The sequence below is a fragment of the Manis pentadactyla genome, chromosome 7 (assembly GCF_030020395.1).
Source record: "Manis pentadactyla isolate mManPen7 chromosome 7, mManPen7.hap1, whole genome shotgun sequence".
Classification (NCBI taxonomy): domain Eukaryota; kingdom Metazoa; phylum Chordata; class Mammalia; order Pholidota; family Manidae; genus Manis; species Manis pentadactyla.
In genome coordinates this window covers 14,506,682-14,524,103 of record NC_080025.1, presented here as the reverse complement: position 1 = coordinate 14,524,103, position 17,422 = coordinate 14,506,682, and the positions used below count along the sequence as shown (strand labels likewise).

The following is a 17,422-nucleotide window of genomic DNA, read 5'->3' as shown; positions in this document are numbered from 1 at the left end:
TTGATTAAGACCCTTGACAAAGCTAATTAACTTTACATTAATTTTGTCATAAAGGGTTAGCCAGCACTCTCAAGAAATAAATAGAATACCACCTATTGTATAATTTAGATGTTTCAAACTGAGCCAGGAAGACTGGGAGAAAGGTGGTAGAACATGAGGCAGGTGGGAGCCACAGGAAATTCCAGGAAATTGGAATAGTTTTATTTAGAGAACTTCCACCTGACAGTGTCATAGAGGTACCTTGTATTTCAAATTTTGTTAATGGAACTGAGCTGCCAAAGACTGTTTCTGCACCCTGCTGATTAATAGAATAGATACTCTTGATAAACTGATTGGTTGGCCAAGGGAGGAAAATATTTTCATTTGATATTGCAATTTGTGGAATTAGTATCTATTGGTCCGTTTTACAATTGAAAATGCTGAAGTTCAGAGCAGTCGTTTTTCCCAAGATTACTTAATTAGGACATAGTGAAGCTGGCATTTGAAAATAGGCCTGAAGGATTACAAAACTCATGCACTTTATTCTAATATACCAAGCTGTGTAATATGAAAGAAGACAGACTGGGTGTTATAACACCTAGGTTCTGGTCCCAGACTCATTTTCTGTCTTTGTGATCTTGATGAAAGCCTCTCTAAATTAAGCTAAAGAACTATTTTATAAAATTGGACTAATAATATATGTTCTGTTTGCTTTTTAAGAAATAATGTACCATTCTATAACTTTTTCTGTCTGTACTTATGTGTATGTTTCTGTAAAGCATGACTTTTTTTTGAACCATTCTTCTGTAACTTGCTTTTTATCACCCACCTATGTGTCTTATGAATCTTTATATAGTACCACTTCCAGATCTACCATGTCCTTTTAATGGCCACATGATATGCCATAATTGATTTAAATATTGTCCTAATGATAATTTTCATGGTTTCTATTTTTTTTCACTATTATAAACAGTGCTGCAATGAATATTCAGGGTTCTATGAAGACTTAAATGTTAAATGTGCAGAGCTATGAAATTTTAATAGAAACTATCAAATCATTCTTTAAAATGGTTGCATCAAGATGTATTTCTACCAGCAGTGGGTAATGGACTTCTAGTGTCCCCTTTCACTTCACATTATCAGACTTATTTACAGTTTGAGTGTGAAAAAATGATATAGCATGATGGTTAAAATTCCCATTTCTCTGATTACTAGTGAGATGGAAAATTTTTTGTTTATCGTTTTCTAGGAATTGCCTATTGATATCTTTTGCCAATTTCTGTTTATTTTTTGCTTTCTAGGATATTAAAAATATTAAATCCTATTTGTAGATTACAGGTCATAGAAATTTTCTCTCACCTCAGGCCTTTTAAAAATATATTTACAGACTGATAAACACATATGTCATTTCCTTTGTACAAATGTGACCATACTGTATCAATTGTTTTGCCTTATAAACTGATGTTGTTGACATATGAAATCAGTATATTATTACAGGTCAGTTATTGTCTTTTATTTGGACACACTTCCAAACTATGGGTATACCATAATTTATGTTTAATATTGTTTATTTCATTTTCAGTTTTTTAAAAATCAGACTTGTTAAAGGTTTGCCTATTTCATAGGTCTTTTCAAATACCTATCTTTAATTAAAATAGTATGCTGTTTTATTCCTTGTTTATTTCTGCTTTTATTTTTGACCATTCCCTTCTATTTTCAAATTTATCTTTCTTAGCTTCTTGAGTTGAATACATAGTTTGTTTTAAATTCTTACTGCTTTTCAGTAAGGATTTACATTTAAAGGATACATGTAAGGATATGAGTTTTTCTGTGTCAGCAATCACCTTGACCAAGTTACACAGGCTGCTATTTGTAAGTCCCTAAGAGTCATTTAATTTCAGAGAGCTTACAATCTCCATATTTATTTCTTCTTTAACATAAGAGTTGTTTAATTATTTAATAGTGTATCTTAAATTTTCCAAAGTGTTTTTTTCTGTTAGTCTTTTGTTGCTAAATTTTAGCATTTTTCCATACAAGGCAGAGAATAAGACCTGAATGATTTCTTTTTTAAAAAAACTAAATATATATATTTTCAAAAAGACACTATATAATGGTAGCTTATAAAATAAACTATCAACATGCATATTACATCCTATCATAGTTCTTTCTTCCCCAAAGAGGTAACCACTGTTCTAAGTTTGATTTGTACCATTCCCACATTGTTTCATGTTATTACAAAAAGATATATCCTTGAATAATACACACTTATTTTGCAAAATTTAAATATTATGTAATAGTACTTATCCTTTTATAGTTTGTATTTTTATTTAATATATAAGAAATTTATCCATATTGATGTATGTACTTCTAGTAAATTTACTTTTACTACTATGTAGTATTTATAAATATTTAATTAAACCTATATAACTTCCATACCTTTACTGACCTTCTTTGAAGACTAATACATGGTCAGTTTATATATTTTCTATTTATTAAAAACAAAGTTAATAAGCATCTTTTTGTTGTGTTACTCAGATCCTTTTTCTTTCCTGGTTTCTCTACTTGATATGCTCATTTCTAGTAGAAATGTATTGATACCTCAGCTATGTTTGTAAATTGATCAAATTGCATTCTTATAACAGTTTTTCTATCATATAATTTTAAGCTAGTTTCTTTATGTGTGTAATATCTTACTGATGAATTTTTCTTTGTCTCATTTAATGCTTTTAAACCCTTAACTTCATGTATTTTCAAACATTCTGGGTAATGTTTTTTAACCCTGACTCTTGTAAGGAACGTTTATATGAATTTAAAAAAACACAATATGAGAGTTGCTCTTTTTTAATGAGGGAGTTTAACCCAATCATATTTATTGTGATTATGGACATATTTACATGCATTTTTCTGTATTATGCGAGCATGTTATTTCTTTATCATCTGACATTAGATTGATCCTTTCTTTTCTCATCATTCCTCTCCCTCTAGTGATTTGAAAGTTATACATCCTATTTCTAGTCTGCAAATGATTACACATAAATTTAACATAATTTAACTATATATCTGAAACTTGAGGATAAATCAGTATCAAAATATTTCCCACTACACAAAAACAAGTCATGAAACATGTTCTGCTGTATTGTCTTCCCCACCCTGAATTTCTGAAGTCAACTATATTGTTAGTACCCAATAATTACTGATTTTTTATTATGTTTTAATTTTAAGGAATCATTTAATAATTGCAGTAAGTTACAACCACATTCACCCATTCATTTATTCAGCAAATATTTTAGAGCCTGCTACAAGCCAGAAACTCTTCTAGGCAATAGGGAAACTGAAATGTACCATTTCTCTCTTCATGGAATTTATATTATTTTGGAAAGCCAGAGATATAAATTTTGGATTTGTCAGCATATTTATAATACGAAAAGGAGATCATCAAGGGAGTAATTATAGCTTTAAAAAAGGGAGGGGAGGGGGTTCAAGGACTGGCCCTAGGGCATAGTGTAGGTGAGAAGTACCAGTTTAAGTACCAAGAAGGAACTGCCAGAGGATAGAGGAAAAATCAAAGTGAGGTCTTGGAAACTGAGAAAAATAATTTCAGGGAAAAGAAAGTTATCAACTGTGTCACATGCTGTAAGATGAAAACTGAGAATTGACCTTTGGATTTAGCAACAAGGAAGTCATTGATGGCCTTGACAAGCAGTTTGAGTAGAGCGGTAGAGGGGAACTTGCTGAAGGAGGGGAAATCAGAGACAGTAAATGTAGGCCTCTCTTTCTAGTAGCCTTGCTGAAAAGAGCAGGGGAGAAATGATGGGAGGAATGAAGAGTAGCTAAATGAAGTGGGACCAGAGCTTTCTAGATGGGAGAAATGTAAACGTATGTGCTGGAGAAATATTCAGTAGTATAGAAAAATATAGTGAGGCACATAGGAGGGCACGGAAGGGACTGCTGGAGCAAAATCCTTGAATAGGCAAGAAGAGATGAGACGTACACAGATGCTGTGCATACTGCATCCCTAGAGAGATACTTTCACTGATATCATCTTCCTATCAAACAATGAGGATATATGTGAAAATACATTGTAACCTGTAACTAACCCTATAATGTAAGCTACTGTAAGATGTAAGAGGAGACTTTAAAATCATAAGTGATCAGTTACTCTTCTTTTCTAATTTACAACTTTTTTTTTCTGTTTGATCTCAGCCACGGATATACTACTGGCTGGCTGGTCTTCAGCTGTGTGTATTTCTACATAGACACATTTACTAAGCATCAAAACATTTCACCTAGAGTACTTTGGGATTTTCCCACACTGGGAATTTGATGTTTAACCTTTCGACCACCCAACAAGCAAAGAAAATGTTACCGCTTTTATCTTCTCAGAAGCTTTTAAACAAGCCTGAAGCCATTTGAGAAAGCCAAGTGTAATACTTCCGTGAACATCTTTTTAGCTAGAATAAAAATAGATAGGAATAGAATCTCATGCCCATCTTATAAGGTTCTGGCCAAGAAAATATAAAGTGAAAATCTATTTTTAAAAGATATTTGCTCTTTGATGCTTTATACAAATGTTGTACAGTGCCAATATCAGATAGGTCTTAATACCAAATACTCAACTTCCTACCTGAAATCAAGTACATTTTTTAATCAGTCTTCATTTTTAAAAATTAGTATTGCTTTAATGTGAAAAAAATTTTTTTAAAGAGACTGGTAAGAATGAGTACTCTAAATAATTTCTCTTAATACAAATGTTTTCTTATTATTTTACCTTCTTTCATTCTTCATTCTCATGTCTCTGTTTCTCAGCTGCTGCTAAAAAGTAATGTGTTATACAGTGTTTAGATAATTGATATAATTGTTTCAAGTTACCTTTTTAGAGTATTATCTACTTGTAGGCATCAGTTTCTCTAATTGTCAAATACTGAATCCTTTATCTGGCATTTAATCTTGCCTCCCTGGGAAAATCAGACCTTACCACAGAGTGAATTTTCAAATTGCTGGCCTGAAGTAACATGAGACTGTGCCTTGGCAGTGAACCTTTGCGTCCTGTTATTCATAGGAAGGATAATGATGCACTCTGCTGCCTGAAGGCCTTAGTTTCACTACCTTAAGAAGTAACATCTAAGTACTAGTTGCAAAGGTCTGAGTTTGGAAATTCCAGAGAAGATAATTGCATTGACAACAGTATTTTTATTCTTTTGAAAAGATGAGGAAATTAAAAAATGTAACTTTTATCATTTCTACCACTTTTTAAGCTCCTCATCTTATGTCAGCATGACTTAGGGGTTTCAAAGTTACCTGGCAATGATCATTACTTATTTTTATGACTACATTATGTGTGTTATTTCAAAGGTGTGTTTGAAATTTTTATTTCCATGTAAATTCTTCATTTGTATAAGTAGGAAAACTGAGATTAAAGAAGTAGAATATAGCTCACATTTTGTCAGTAAAACAGAAAAGATAGAGCTTTCTAGAGCTCAAAAGATGCCCTAAACATTTTTAGCAAAATTGAATGTGAAGCAGTTTTCATAAAACAATTTCCTAGAAGGTTTAAGATGTGATTTCCTAGAAGGAGTAAAACAAATTTAAATTTACTCTCTACCTCTAGATTTTTATGATTTCATTTTTCTGCTTTGTGACCTTGCACTTACAGATAATTTATATGCTAATGGAGGTTCGTGCTTGGGTAGTTTTCAATAGCAGTTTTGCAGTATTTTTTCGATATGAAAAATCCTATTTCCTCAGTAGAATTTGCCATATCTAAAAATATTGTAGTGATGCCTTAAACTTAAGATATCAGTATTTTCACCTCTTCTGTGAAAAATACACTATGAAAATTTTAGCTTACCTATTTAGAATATGTGCAAATGAAGCCAAGAAATCATATTTGTATTACATTTAAGAGGTAATATTTGTCAAAATTGCACATATTCTTTTTCATTATTTTAAAGTTTGATGATACTTTGTTTTCAGAATGAAGTTAAATATATTAGTGAAAGAAATGAAGTTTTTAGAATTTACAACTCAATTTTATATATATATATATACACACATATGAATTTTCAGGTAATTTTATTTTATTTCTGTTATTTAGACTTTAGGTTTAGAGTTCTCAGTTAGTTGGATATTTTGAGTGTAGGAGTCTGTCACTAAATTTAGTTTAGGAATAACTCAGTTTTATAATTGTAAAAATTGAAGACCATCATCATTTTACCTCGAGATGGTTCAGTTGTTTTTGTAGATTAAACTATGAGCCCATAATCGCTGTTCAGCCTCCCATAGATGGCATGGGTAAGCCTGTTAACCCAGGGGTAAACAAAACATCTGTTTATACTTGACCGCTCTCAACATTCAAGAATGGAGGATCAGGCTCAATGTTTTCTTAATTTCACTGCCATGTTTTGTGAAATGGTTAGAGATACAGATGCATTTTGTCACATTTGGAAAAACAATGTTAGGGTGAGTGCAAGTGCAAACAACATTAAACTTCAGGCTAATAGTGGCTTTGTCTAAGACTTGAGAGTTCTTTGGCATTCTTTCTGACCTCAGGCTCCTCTTGACTTGGCCTACTCATCTCTTCTTTTAATAATGGACTTTAGTCAGTTTGCCTGCTGCTTGAACCTCTGAGTTCCTGGCTGAGATCCACAGTTGGGTTCACAATACTTGGTTCAGTATTGTGACAAATAAATCAAATGCTACATGTCCCATATCTTTTCTGTTCTAGCTTTTTGCCCCTTCCACTCCTGCCCTGTCCTACAATTCTAGCTTTTCGTCCCTTCCACTCTTGCCCTGTCCTACAATCCTCCACGTAGCAAAGATAGTAATCTACCAAATTTGAGTCTCTTCCAAATCATATTTGTATTTGTCTTTTTCTCCAACAGAAACAAAGTATCTCTACGTTGTAGCTCCCAGTATTCATTCAAATTTCAAATCTCCACTTCCTGGCCTTCTCTATTTCATACACTGATAAAATTCTCACCAGATATACTGTCCATTTATTCTTGTTATTCCTGTAGTTTAAAGTTAAAAGAATTTGTGAATTTGATTAACCCTTTCTGGAAAGATATTATGGAAGCAAAACATACCCTTTATTGTAAGAAAGAATTGGTAATCTATAACTGAAAGAATCCAATTTAGGTAATACGTAGCTAGTAACACTAATTACTTTCAAAATTTTAAGTATATAGAGTCTTATTTTAAAATCTAAATATGAAAAAAATCTAATATGCACTTTTTATACATTGTATTCACTTGGGAGGAGTGCCTGAAAATTGAGTGCTCCCCATTTCAGACTTAGGGCACCAGTTACTTTTGCCTGCATTCCTACTTAAGAAGAGATTCATTTTATTAGAGTCTTTACTATATTAAAATAATAAACAATCAAAATAAAGAATAAATTCCATGGTTTTCTTATTGTAACAGCTGACTTATAAACAGTTACCAACATTGGTTTTAAATATGACATGTTCTAACAACTTTTAAAAGATAGATACCAATAAGTTATAATATCATACCTTTCTCACTCAAACTTTAGATTCACTTTTATTACCTTAGTCAAAATTCCTAGTTTGGAAACAGAAGCCTTTCTTACTGGTGTCCTTAACTGCCATCTGACCCAGACTCAGTATCCCTTTGGCTCTTTATTACACAGTTGCCAGTTATGTTTCATCCACAAACATTCATTTATTCATGCAGTAAACATTAGCAAGCTCTTTAGATGAGTGCCTGTGTCAGGCACTGTTAATCACTGGTTAAGTTCTTCTAAGTGTAAGAACTGTTGCATCCCTCAAGGAATTCACAGGTAAATAGCAGAGACAGATATGTAAGCAGATAATTGCAGTCCAGTGTGAATGGGGGAAAGGAGTGCAAGTGATATAATAGGGATATATAAAGGAAATAGCTAGGATTGCGCAAGGTTGTGTTGACTTTCAAGGAACTCTCAACACTCTCAGTGTTGTCAGAGTGTAAGGAGTGTTATTACAAAGTTTGTGACTGATTAGGATTGATTTGGAGGAGTATCATATGCAATAGAGAGGGTGTGGCAGATATTTTCTGGCAGGTATCCTTCCTGAGAGTCTGAGTGGAAGGATCACATAGACTATTGGATATGGAGCAAAGTTTCATCTCCTTGGTAATAGCTACAAAGGTATCAGGGCTCGCGTCCAGAGAAATTGAAAAATTAAGCAAGAAGCTGAAGTTGATCTAAAATATTACCAGAGCAGGCTATAGCTCAGACCATTACAGTTCCCCAAGCTTATCTCAGGCAAAGTGAAATTAGACTCATTCTTGTTTCTATCAACAGGTTAGGGACTTTGGTTAGTATTAGCTTAGTAGGTTTCATGGAGTACTAGTAATAGTCAACCATTGAATATGTTCATAATGGCAGATCTCCACAGCAGACAGTCTAAAATGAAGCATGGAGGAGACCGGGTAAGTAGCAGCTTAACACCAAGCACCAGGCTGGGGAGGTAAGCATGCCCTGTAGTTCCAGGGGAGCTCTGGAATAGGGAAAGGTCTCAGGCACAGGTTGGCAGGTAGAAACCCAGGGACTGAAACTGGGAAATAAAGGATAGTTTCTGATGATAGGAAATAAATCAGGAGCTTGTCTCAGAACAAGGTAGGCACTGCCACCCAAATCTCTGGCCTGAATATCTTTAGTTACCTCCAGCTTGGGATGGGGTTGGTTCCAGAGGCTGAAATGAAGCGCATACCACAAATATTACTTAAGAGTCTTCCTCCTAAGATGGTTATAGAAAGAGGACATCAAGGACATTATTTCAGTATCAGAGTTCTTATGGTAAAGAAACATGCTGCTTCTTATAAAAGCCAGGGAAAACATGAACGTACAAATAATTATGTTCAATCTCTAAGAATTTTTAATTAGAGTGAATTTTTAAAATTGCTAATTAATAAGCTGTACTCCATAGTCTGATGTGCTCCTTAGTGCCTAACAAAAATTGTGATTCAGTCTTCCTACATTAAAGAGCTTCCTCAGTTGGCGTGGCTGATAACAGAGGCAGTAGAGCTCCAAAGGCAGGAATGTGCTCAGAGAAAGGGTTTCACCTTGCAACAGGCCCTTTTTAAAGAGGCATCTCCAGGAAAAATGGAATGTGAAAACTCTGTGTTACCCTTTGTGTTGTGTTTACTTTGGAGAGGTCATTTCTTGAAAACTAAAGTCTTCAGTTCCATCTTTGCTACTACCCTCCAGCTTCTTAGGCAATTTCTCTTTGCAGCCATCACAAGCTTAGGAGTTCTCTCTTTAATATTTCTCAACGTTTTACAGGCTGTCACTTCCTCAATTTCCCAAATATGTGTGTTTTAGTTTGACTGTCAACCTATAGAAATTAATAATTTTTCTTAAGTTACCATGACTTTGTAACTCCCGTCAGTCTCTTTCCTGAGGTTCACAAATGATCTAGTATATAATTTTTTACCACTTTTAAAGGCTTGTTTTTTGAGTACATAATACCAGATTGGTAATAAAGATTTTCACTTTCGCAGTTAATGTTTTAACAACTAGAAGGACATAATACGGTTTTTTTCAGTTTCAGATTAGCTCTCTCATTTACCTTAGGTCCATTGTACTTATTGATGAGTCTTTACTATATTGTCAATTTGTGATGCAGAAAGTATCATTTACTGAAACACTACATATTAATGAAAGATGTTTAGGTTAATTTTAGGCTTTAGAATTTAATGTTCAAAAGATGTATTGGATTTACATGAGCAAAAAAGGTACCAAGTACAGTAGATCACCCAGTGAAAACAGGAGTACTTAACATGCTCCTTGTAACATAGGGATTATACCCTTAGATTCATACCAGTGTGTCAGGGAAAAGGCTGTATTTGCTTTTTGAAAGGCTCAGAACATTAACATGATACAAGATCACTGATTTGTAGGCAAGCAGGACTGCCAAGAGGGTTAGTAACTGGTTTGGATATCATTTTCCACCTTTATTTATTCGTTCTTGTTTCTGAATATTCATAATAGTAATGTTAAAATTTCAGAAAGTTTAGATTGTTTAAACTGTGGAAAGTTCAAAAGAAAAGTTGAATCTTTTAAGGTCTGAGTTCCTTCTATCATTTTGGTAGTTCTGGCCTGAAACTGTCCCTGTCCTCAGAATCGTGGTAGATCAAGTCAGGTATCCTCAGCTGAACTTCATGGGCTGCTGCTGCATGTCCTAACCACTGTGAATTTAATTTGGTTGAAACAGCACTACAGTAAAGAAAATTATTAAATGCCTCATCTGTGCCCTTAGAGCATTCTTTAAGAAAATAGCCTGTTCATAAACAACAGAGAAAGAAGCATGTAGACCACTGAAAGGCTTAAAAGTCATTAAGCATATAAAGGTAGAATGTGATTAAACCATACTTATTAATTCATATTTGTTCCTAAAACAGTTTTAGATTAAGTAATCTTCCAAATGATTATTTTTGCATATGTTAGGTAAATGCCAAGCATCTGTGGAGTGAATGCATGAATTTATATTAGCTCACTAGCTGATTTTAAATATTTATCTTAGAAACTAAACATAGTTAAAGATACCTTAAATAATAGAGTTTTTGTCAAATACCATTTGAGTTTTTGTTTGGGGATTTCTATTTATGGTTCTTCTGCTTAACACATTTAAGATTGTTTTTGGGGGGACTTATATTTATGCTTCTATACTGAGAAGAAGGTAGACGAACAAGAGGATCAGATGATGTCTAAGGACTACTCTAACTCTAAACTCATTTATTTTCAGCAAAGAAAAGAGTCCAGGTAAATACCAATTCTTGATTTAAAGTAGAAGATAATTATCAAAACCTCCTCCACTGTTGGTGGGGATGTAAATTGGTGCATTTGTTGTGGAAAGCAAAATGGAGGTTCCTTAAAAAACTAAAAATAGAAATTTCATTTGAGCCAGGAATTCCACTCCTGGGAATTTACCTGAAGAAAACAAGATTCCCTGATTCAAAAAAACATATGCACCCTTGTATTTATTGCTGTTATATTTGCAGTAGCCAAGATATGGAAGGAACCAAAATGTCCATCAATAGATGAATGGATAAAGAAGATGTGGTGCATATATACAATGGAATATTATTCAGCCATAAAAAGAAAAATCCTTCCATTTGCAACAACATGGATGGATCGAGAGGGTATTATGCTCAGTGAAATAAGCCAGGTGGAGAAAGGCAAGTACCAAGTGATTTCATTTATTCGTGGAGTATAACAACAAAGCAAAACACAAGGAACAAAACAGCAGTAGATGCATAAAAAAAGACAGTCTAATGGTTACCAAGGGGGAGAGGCTGGGGAGGGTGGGGAGAGAGGAGGAAAGGGATTAAAGGACACAATAATTCACAATCACAATATAAAGTTGGTCATTGGATAGTAGTACAGCACAGAGAATACAGTTAATGGTTCTGTAACATCTTACTATGTTAATAGTGACCACACTAGAGGGGGTGAGGATTTAATAATATGGGTAATTGTTGAACCACTGTGTTATACATTTGAAACCAGCATAAGATTGTATATCAATGATAATAATAATAAAAAAAAATAGTAAACATTACATATAATGGCAATTCACTAGAAGCATTAACCTGAAAACATAGACAAAACACAAATGCTAAACATTATTGATAACTATTCAACATAATTTTTAGAGATCTAGACCTCTAGTAATTAAGGCAATGAAAATGAGGTATAAATATTAAAAAGGAAAAGCTACCTTGTCATTATTTTAAAAGAATTTATGATTACTTAGAAATCCAAGGAAAAAGTTACTGAATTAATGAAGGAATTTCATAAGGTAGTTGGATACAAAGCAAATATAGTAAAGTCAGTAGCTTTCCCATTCATCAGTAATAACTAGTTGAAAATGTAATAGGAATGAAAAATTTCATTCCCAATTCCCAATTAAACAGAAACTATAAAATGTATAGGACTAAATCTATCAAAAAATTTAAAACATATAAAAACTATATAACTTTACTGAAAGACACAGTTAAAGAACTGAGAAAATAAACATCCTTGTTCCCAGATGGGAAGAATCAAGTTGTCTAATATTATACCAAAATTGAACGTTCCAAATAAAAAACCAGGAAGATGATTTAACTAGAATTTGACACACTGATTTCAAAATTCACTTACAAGTGAAAATTACATATCAGTCACCACAAGTATTTTTTTAAAATTTGATGATAAAACGGAATCTTGCTTTACCTAATGTCAAAACATAATCAGAACCTATAGTAATGAAAACAATATGGCATTTGAGTAGGAAGAGAAAAATCAGTGGAATAGAATAGAGAATATAAGAACTAACATAAATATTGACTCCTTGGAATTCTGTCTATCCCATCCCATTTTCCAACCAGATGAGCCCAGTCCGTCTAGTTGGTGATAACTACACTGTTCTGGGATAAGGCCAGTTTATTGGGTTATCATGGGAAAATCTGTTTCCACTTTTTACCATGTTTTCATTTGAGCGGTGCCAGTGTTTGTTGTTATTATGTGTTTAACATATTATTATTATGTTTTTAACACAATAAACAGAGCAAAGGTGATGGGGGAAGCAACAAATCTACAGTAGCAGGAAGCCCTTTTAAGCACCCAGGCTCTGGTTATCTCATATACATAAATCGTATTCTTCCCATTTAGGATATTTGTGTTTGTATTTGTCTGGGGTACAAGCCATTCCCAAACTCCTCCTCAGACCTTTTATGATGGTCCTAACTAGTCCTGTAGACACTACCTAACACCATTATAAAAAATGATGGGTATTATTGCTAAGACAACAAGGGACAGAACTTTCAGATATTAATGAAAACCTTTTACACGGTCTAATTTCTTCTGGTACCCTTACTCAAGTAGTTAAAGAACACAGACTTTTATAGTTCTACCTATTTTATATTCTATCAATGTTCTTTTACTTTCTTTTGGTATTGGATGGATTAGAGGCAAAAATCACAGTTAGGCTATTACTGTAAAATTTTAGAAAAGGGGAGAGTGCTTGAACAAAGACAGTGGCAGTGGGTAGATGTGAGAAATTATAGGGAGAACAATAGGCTTTGTTAATTGATTGTTAGTAGAAGTTAAGGATAAGAAGGCTTTGTCAACATTAGCTCATAGAAGACATATCAAATTCGCAGCTGCAGTGGTCAAGCAGGTTTGGCTTGCCCTTGACAAATGAGGGACTGTGCTTAAGGAAGGAAAGCTTGATGAGAAAACACAAGCACCTCATGAGCAGTAATGGCAATACCAGGAAGAGTGATGATTAAGTACATATAGGTCATAGCAAACATAGATGTTATAGGCAAAAATTGTGGGTCAGAATGTTAAACTGAGGCATGTATTCACACTGGTGCAAAAACAGACAGCTCCGCCTAGAGTGGTGCTCTAGGAAATTCACTGGAAATGAGTCATGTTTGATTGGGGCCAACTAGGCCCAAGGGAAATGGCCTAGCAGGAAGAAAGCAGGAAAGTAAACTATGGTATAGACAAGATTGATTTCCCTGTCCTGGGAGGAGAAGAAACCGCTGGGTATATAGGCACACAAGGAGATCTAAAATGTAGACTGATCCCTGAGAAGTGTTCAGAGAGATTATTGCCTGTTACTGACATGAACTATTTAGTGTGTCACTTTTTATCCATGGCAGAACCAACACAGTTTCCCAAAATTTATGGATTATCTGAATAATTTGTATTAGTATACTGCTGAGCTAGCTTTTTTTCTTGTACCACGTGTTCGTTGCTTTATCTTTCTAAAGCATCATTTTCTTTGTGTCATTGCTTCACTTAATTTCCTAAGGCCATTTGTTTTCTGTCAGGTTAAATTCCCTTGCTTTATTTAGTCTGGCATTCAGAAATCATTATTAATTTAACTACTGTTTTCCATAAATGCAAATCTTCTGCTCTAGGAAGATTATTGCCAGCTTTCAAATATGCTATACAAACCTAGAATGCTCAAATCTCTTCCTGACATTAAAACTCATATTTTATTCTTCCCAAAGCCTTCTTATTAACATCAACCTATAGTACTTTTCTTCTGTTTACTCTAACTTGACTCATTCCTTTTTCCCATGTTTGTATCTTTTGTCTCTCTAACTAGTGGTATTTTGCCCCTCAAATACACTGTATATTTCTTAAGAGCAGAAGAGTGAGGAGTGCATCTTTTTTTAGTTTTTATTTGACTACTTGTGTAATGTTTTGAAAAATCTTAAGTCTTCAGAATAGTGGAAAAAGATTAATCATTTACCTGGCTTTTAATCTAATAAGATGTAACTTAGAAATACAAAAATGTGTCTCTGCTAAAACTTCTTATGGATTGTTTTGATATGACTTCTCAAGATATTATATATTTTTATAGTTTTAATAGTTATGCACAATCTACATTATGACAATAGTCATGGAAGAGATGATGAAGAGAATAAGCTTACCATCCTAAATAGGAACTTTTTTCTAGTATAAAAAATTTTTTGTGAAATGTGTGAAAATACAGTTTTTGTATTGTTGGTAGTCATGTAAATTGCTGTAGATTCCATAGGTGCAGTTTGACAATATGTACAAAAAAATTTTATTTGACCAATCAGATCTATTCTTAGGAATTTATCCCAAGAAACTATTTGTAGATATATCTAAATATTTTCAAAGTTGGTCATTTTGTTTTATATAGGAAAATATTATGAATCTCTTAAACATTTAGTCATGTAGAATTTTTAAATTGTGTTATGCTATAAACATTTACTATGAAATATTATACAGTTACTAAAAATGGTCTATTCGAAGTTACATGGGAGAATGGCCCTGACATATTAAGTAAAAAAGATTACTGAACAGTATTGTATAATCCCACATTTTGCCCAAAAAAGTCCCCCCAAATTATGCCTATACATTTTTAAAATTCTGTCTTCAAAGTATATACAGTAACTATGCACCACTTTCATAATCAGAAGGAAATCTTTTCATTAAAAAATAAATTTCCTATAATTAGTTCAGAGAGGAAATATGTAACAGTGAAAAATTAATTTATCTACAAGGAAATTAAGGAAAACAAAGGAGACTTCCTTCCCCTGGTATACATACATTCTTTCTAATTCTGTTCATAGGGTAGAATTCAGAATGACCGTTGGTGGTAATATAGAGTTAGCAATGTCAGTTCTGCTCTAAGCACTGCCACTAGATGGTTTACGTAGTGGTAGCCTGAGTGGCCTATCAGGGTTTCACTTTCCTTTAATCTCAATCGACTGTAGTTGATAGACTTCTAACTAAACACATAAGCCTAAAGAGAGAGCATGTGTTAGGCATTCAGCAAGTGTTAGTATTCCTTCTAAAGAAACTTTTAGCTCAGAAATTTAATAATCTTTCAGACTAAAACTTAAGAAATAAATCACAAGTCCTTCAAAGTGCCAATTTAAAATCTTCAGACCCTTAGTGATATTTATAGTAGGATGTTTTGAATTCATTTTATTCACATGGGTAATTTATAAAATGATTAAATTCTCCAGAAGGCAATATTTTCATATTTTTCATTTACTCTGCTAATTCACTTTCTTTTTCTTTTTAAATAAGGTATCATTAATATACAATCTTATGAAGGTTTCACATAAGCAACATTGTGGTTTCAACATTCACCCTATTATCAAGTCCCCTCCCCCCCATTGCAATCATTGTCCATCAGCATAGTAAGATGCTATAGAGTCATTACTTGTCCTCTCCGTGCTATACTCCCTTTCCCATGATCTACCTATATTATATGTGCTAACTATAATGCCCCTTAATCCCTCCCTCCCCTTCCATCCTCCCCAATCCCTTCCCTTTGGTAACTGCTAGACCCTTCTTGGAGTCTGTGAGTCTGCTGCTATTTTGTTCCTTCAATTTTGCTTCGTTGTTATACTCCACAAATGAGTGAGGTCATTTGGTACTTGTCTTTCTCTGCCTGGCTTATTTCACTGAGCATAATACACTCTAGCTCCATACATGTTGTTGCAAATAGAAGGATTTCTTCTCTTTTTATGGCTGAATAATATTCCATTGTCTGTATATACCACATCTTCATTATCCATTCATCTACTGATGGGCACTTAGGTCGCTTCCATAAATTTCCTATTGTAAATAGTGCTGCAATAAACATAAGGGTGCATATGTCTTTTTGAATCAGGGATCTTGTTTTATTCAGGTAAATTCCTAGGAGTGGGATTACTGGACTAATTTACATTCCCACCAACATTGTAGAAGGGTTCCCTTTTCTCTGCATCCTCACCAGCATGTGTTGTTTCTTGTCTTTTGGGTGTTTGCCATCCTAACTGGTGTGAGGTGATACCTCATTGTGGTTTTAATTTGCATTTCCCTGATAATTAGCAATGTGGAGCATCTTTTCATGTGCCTTTTGGCCATCCATCTTCTTCGTGCAAGTGTCTGTTCAGATCCTCTGCCCATTTTTTTTTTTGGTATCATTCATCTACAATTACATGAAGAACATTATGTTTACTAGACTCTCCCCTTCACCAAGTCCCCCCCACATACCCCTTCACAGTCACTGTCCATCAGCGTAATAAGATGCTGTAAAATCACTACTTGTCTTCTCTGTGTTGTAGAGCCCACCCTGTACCCCCCATTATACATGCTAATTGTAATGCCCCCTTTCTTTTTCCCGCCCTTATCTGTCCCTTCTCACCCATCCTCCCCAGTCCCTTTCCCTTTGGTAACTGTTAGTCCATTCTTGGGTTCTGTGATTCTGCTGCTTGTTTTGTTCCTTCAGTTTTTCTTTGCTCTTATACTCCACATATGAGTGAAATCATTTGGTACTTGTCTTTCTCCACCTGGCTTATTTCACTGAGCATAATACCCTCTAGCTCCATCCATGTTGTTGCAAATGGTAGAATTTGTTTTCTTCTTATGGCTGAATAGTATTCCATTGTGTATATGTACCACATCTTCTTTATCCATTCATCTACTGGTGGACATTTGGGTTGCTTCCATTTCTTGCCTCTGCCCATTTTTTAATCGGGTTATTTGTGTTTAGGTGTTGAGGTGTGTGATGTTAACACCTTATCAGATATGTCATTTGTGAATATATTCTCCCATATTGTAGGATGCCTTTTTGTTCTGCTGATGGTGTTCTTTGCTGTACAGAAGCTTTTTAATTTGATGTAGTCCCATTTGTTCTTTTTTGCTTTTGTTTCCCTTGCCTGGGAAGATGTGTTCAGGAAAAAGTTGCTCATGTTCACATTCAAGAGATTTTTGCATATGTTTTCTTCTGTGAGCTTTATGGTTTTATGACTTACATTCAGGTCTTTGATCCATTTCGAGTTTACTTTTGTGTATGGAGTTAGACAGTAATCCAGTTTCATTCTCTTACATGTAGCTGTCCAGTTTTGCCAACACCATTTGTTGAAGAGGCTCTCATTACCCCATTGTATATCCATGGCTCCTTTATCGTATATTAATTGA

General features: G+C 34.0%; 1 protein-coding gene across 2 annotated transcripts in view; it reads left to right on the top strand.

Moving 5' to 3' along the window:
* Positions 1–17,422, top strand: part of MICU3 (mitochondrial calcium uptake family member 3) — an 82,423-nt gene that overhangs the window by 12,226 nt on the left and 52,775 nt on the right. The window lies entirely within an intron of this gene.